This window comes from Polypterus senegalus, chromosome 11 (genome assembly GCF_016835505.1).
Source record: "Polypterus senegalus isolate Bchr_013 chromosome 11, ASM1683550v1, whole genome shotgun sequence".
NCBI lineage: Eukaryota > Metazoa > Chordata > Cladistia > Polypteriformes > Polypteridae > Polypterus > Polypterus senegalus.
The window spans coordinates 163667951-163673386 of record NC_053164.1 but is presented as its reverse complement, the minus strand read 5'-3'; positions in this window follow the sequence as shown (position 1 = coordinate 163673386).

The following is a 5436-nucleotide window of genomic DNA, read 5'->3' as shown; positions in this document are numbered from 1 at the left end:
CAGCAGGCTCATCCGGTGTCCCTGCTGCTCCCGGCTCGCGTAATTGAAGCCGCGGACTTCAAGGCCCTTTCCAGCTTCAGGTGATCTTCTCCGATTGGCGAGCTATCCAGATCTGCACTCACGATTGCACCCTCGCTCCCCTTTTCGCTTTCAGCCGGCGACGATGTAGCGGACCGTGGTCCCGAGGAGCCTGTACTTTCGCCCATCTGATCCAGGTCTGTCTCTGAGAGGCCGTATCTCGAGCTAGGGCTTGCTGATCGTAGCTTGGATGTAGCTTTAGTCTTCGATTCTTTCGGACCCCCCTTCTTGTTGGCCATGTTTATATGTGCTTACATATACTGTAGCAGTCCCTCTCAGGTTGAATAAATACAAGATATCTCAGGATAATAAGCAAATAATATGAAAATAACACCGCTGCTAGCGGAGCTCCACTTCAGACGTCCATCTCTCGCATCGGACGAGACCAACTGAGAAGATTTAATCTTTGATGATATTCATTTTGCTGGACTCTTGAGAGTTACGGTCTTTAGGGTGCTGTTGCATTTGGGGAAGAAACACAAGAAGGGCTCGATTGTGAACACAGGAGGATTTCAAGACAAGGTATAGCTTTTTGAAAAGGCAGGTTCTACATGGACATGATCAGAATCAGAATCATAATCACTTTTATTTGCCAGTACTTAATGTACAGGAATTTGACTCGGTAGATTTTGGAGAAACTTATAACAGAACACAATGTCAGGTCACATGCAAATAATATAAATAGCATAAATGAAAAAGAAAAACTTTATACAAAGTTACAGAATAGTACAATAATAAAGGAGATGTGCTAATGATGATATGCAAGTGAAAGTGTGAGTGTGAGTGTACACGCACATACATGTACATTTACTGTACAAACACGCACCTTCATTTGCTATATAACAGAAGATATAAGTATACATAGAAGACAGGCTAAATTACTGGTTTAAGAGGGCTATGGCTCTGAGAAAGAAACTGTTGAGGTGTCTGTTAGTTTAAGTTTTAATTGACCAGAAGCGTTTACCAGAGGAAAAATTTTGAAATAAGTGATGAGCTGGGTGAGCATGGTTAGTGACATGAGATGTATACAGGTCTGCCACACATAGAAGAGCACAGCCAATTATTTTTTCAGCAGACCTCACAACACGCTGTAATTTAGATCTGGAGTGTGCAATTGCTGAACCAAACAATGGAGAATGTGATTTACCTTAAACTTATTGCTTTGTATACCTGAACTAGGATTGGCTGGGAAATATTTTATTTCTTCAGTTAGCATAAGAAGTACAGCCAATGCTGTATCTTTTTAGTTTTAGAAGTGGTGTTAATATCCCAGCTGTGAGTGTTTGATAGTTTTGCCCAAAAACTTAAAGGATTCAACAATATTGACTACAGCATCACTAATTTTTAGTGGGAGAGGTTGTAACTGCAGTTTGTGAAAGTCACTGACCATTTCCACTGTCTTGGTGGTGTTGAGAACCAGGTTGTTGGAAGCACACTAATACACCAGATGAGACACCTCTTTTCTATAACCTGTTTCATTACCATTCACTATTAGACCAATAATGGTGGTGTCATCAGCAAAGTTAATGATTTCTACCGAAGGATCAGTGGATCTGCAGTCATTGGTGTACAGGGAATAAAGTGTGTGTTTTACAGAACCTTGAGGGGCACCTGTGCTAATCTGGAGACAGTTTGAAATGAGGGAGCCCACAAGTTTTGTCAGAAAACTGTACATCCATTTACAGATGGAAGGATTCAGTTCAGTTTGCAGAAGTTTAGTTAGCAACAGTTCAGGGACAATGGTGTTAAAATCTGAACTGAATTCATCCTACAGTATTCTGGAATAAGTTCCTTTACACTCCAGAGGCTCCAGCACAAAGTGAAGCCCCATGTTGATAGCATCGTCCACAGATCTATTTGCTCAATATGCAAACTGTAGAGGGTCAAGATCAGTAGCAGGAACAGATTTGAGAATGGTTAGAGCAAGCTGTTCAAATATTTTCATTAGAACTGATGTAAGAGTATTAGGCTTATAATCATTGAGGCAGCTTATTTTATCACTTTTGGGGACAGGAAAAATAACACATTTAAAGCAATCTGATACGGTACACTGCGCAAGAGACTGTTTAATGATGTCTGTGAAGAGAGCAGTGAGCTGCCAAGCATAGTGTTTGATAGGACACAGTTCTGTGTTGCGAATAGTTTCCAGACATCATATTTTTGATTGAAAAGGAAGAAGAGGGGTGAGACTTTTATGAAGAAGTGGCGGAGTAGAGGGATTGTAGATACTCAGCATCTTGTTCAAATCTGCCATAAAACTTGTTAAGTTTATCAGGGAGGGATGAATCTGAGTAGGCAAAGTCTTTTTGTAATTTGTAACAGACTAAAGGCTTCTTCATACTGTGGAACTACCGTCTGCTAAAAACTGAAGCTCCAGCTGATTTTTGTGTTTCCATTTGGCATATTTGATTGTATTGCTTACCCTATTCCTAGCTTGTCTGTATGTGTCCTTATCACCAGTTTTATGGGCTTTTTTTACATGATGTAGATTCCTTTGTTCATTTGGGAACCATGACTTTCCATTGCTAATAATTGCAATAGATTTGCTGGGAATGTAAGCCACAGAAGCTGATAGAAGAAGTAACAGGTTCAGTCAGCTCCTTAATGTTTTCATAATTAATTTTGAAACCATCCCAAACAGAAAAGTCAGAATAATCGTGTAATGATTCAACTGACACATAGATTTTCTTACTGGTTTAGCTAATTTTAGCCTTTGTTTATAAGTGAGTAGCATAACATGGTCAGAATTACCCAGTGGTGCACGAGGTAAAGCCCGGTATACATCCTTCATAGCGTAGTAGCAGTGATCCAAAGTCTTCCTATTGGGGGGTGATGCATAGGTATTGCAAGTTACATTTGCACCCTGTTGGGTCTTAATACTAGAAAGCAAATGCAAATGTCTGCATTACGAGTCTTAATTTTTTTTTGCATCACCCCCCATCTTTCCAGTCCCTGGTGGGGAATTAAAAACAAGCTGGGAAGCTTGATGGTTAGGTTTGTGTTATGAAAATTGCCAATCAGTATACTCAGCAAGTTCACATGACTGTTCTCCAGACTAATGATACAGTCTGCCAACTACTGCTGCGCTTCATTCACGTTCAGGCGGGATGTAAACTCTAACGAGAATTATTGAAGAAAATTCTCGAGGTGAATAGAATGGCTTACAATTAATAGTGAATAGTTCCATATTGCTGGATCAGTGCTTCAATAATATGGAAACGTCACTAAACCAATTTTTATTAATACAGATGCAGACTCCACCGTTTTTTGGCTTGTTGCAACAATCAGCATCTCTATCTGCTCTGTAAAGCAGAAAACCCAGAAGTTCTAATGAGCAGTCAGGAACTGATGCATTAAGCCATGTCTCCACAAAGCAATACACTGAAGAGAGAAAATAATTCTTACTTGTTGAGAGAAGAAGATTAAATTAATTGATTTTTTTCCTCATTGATCTGATGTTAGATAAAACTAGACCAGGAAGAGGTGCTCAAAAAGTGCACCTCTTGAACCGTACAAGTGACCCAGCGCATCTCCCTCTTCTTCGCTTCAGGTGTGAGTTATCTGGCTGGGAGTCCGAGTCAGCAGTTAGAGGGTTCATAAGTAGTCAATCCATATGTAAGTTTCCTTGATCAGTTGTAGATGAATGAAGTTCGATCCCAATAAATAGGAGCTGATCTCGTGTGTAAGTAATTCTAATATTGTTACAAAAAGCAAAGTTTATAGACAAAAACAACAGATTCATAAGCAGTGACCAAACAACTGTGGGTGGCCTGATCAGCACCTTTGCAGATGAAGTGGTTCACCAGGGTTGAATGTTCTCTGTTCTTTATTTTAAGGTACCATGGAAGTACTTTCTGAATTCCTGCTTAGTTTTACAGTCAACATGTTGAAAATATGATCTGCGTATGCGATATGTAGTTTAGTTGTGTGTACTTATTTTGCATTTTGTGAAGAACACAATACAAAAATGAATTATCGAATATGATAAAATGTACCACCTGCCTTCAACTATCCAGGTACTCTGTATTTCTTGTACCTTTAATGTTGTTTTAAAGTAGTCACATTGTGTCAGCCTACCACTTACTGCCACTTCGCTTTGTATCTTTATTGTTCTGCAATGTAGCATGTAGCATCATGCCTCTAAGTGAAGTCATTGAATTCCTGTTGCCCCTTCACAGCTGGCAACTGTAAACAAAACGAGTTTTCCATTGAGCAAAATGAAGCAAGAACCAGTGTTCTGAATGCTAAGCAGGTAGGAACATCTCTTTGTCTTTGCTGCCATGTACACTTAAAAGAATTATACCTTGTAATTCAGGTCTGTTTCTTTTCAGACACCAAGAGTTGAAGGTGGTTGGAAAAACAAAGCACTGAACCTGCTGCATTTAACTGAGGCCATCTTATTTTTTATATATGTAGCATAATTACTGTTCTTCACATCCCTAAACTGAAATAAATAAATGGATGGATGGATGGATAATTTTAAATTTGTGTTATAATAATAGTAGTAGGTTGTTGCACCAAGTTAGCCATTATGGATGCAATGAGAAGCCAAGCAGCTCAGGAAGGAGCCTGTGCTGCCTTAAAAGCTTGCATATTGTAATTTTTAGTTAGCTAATAAAAAGTGTCAAATATATATAAATAGTATTTATACAATAGTATGATTGTCACAACCTGGGATTTTGATCAGTTTCTAAATCAAACATTGTTTTCTAAAAAGAAAGACAATTATAAACAATTAAAAATTTACATTTCAAAAAATCAAATTTTAATAATTTTTAAGGCATTCACTCTCCTGCTTGGGTGGCATGGTGGTGCAGTGGTGGCACTACTGCCTCGCAGTAAGGAGACCTGGGTTTGCTTCCAGGGTCCTTGCTGCATGGAGTGTACATGTTCTCCATGTGTCTGCGTGGGTTTCCTCCGGATGATCCGGTTTCTTCCCACAATCCAAAGACATGCAAGTTAGGTGCATTGGCGATCCTAAATTGTCCCTAGTGTGTGTGCTTGGTGTGTGGGTCCTGCCTGGGATTTATTCCTGCCTTGTGCCCGGTGCTGGTTGTGATTGGCTCCAGAAGACACCCCACTCTCCTGCTCAGTACTTGGTTGAATCATCTCTATTACAGAAAGTGGTCTTTTTGGATAACCGTAGCAATAAAAATCAAAAAGAGATATTAATACCTTTATGGTTTCTCCTAGACAATAAATTAGATCAAAAAGAAATAAAACAGAGGCATTTTCTTTTGTCTCACATTTATCAGATTGTTTTTCCTGAGAAAATGTACCTCGGTGTCTCCTCTTGAGTTTCAGCAGAGATCTCAGCAAAGTCACACAATGGGCTCAGATTTTCCATATAATTTCTTG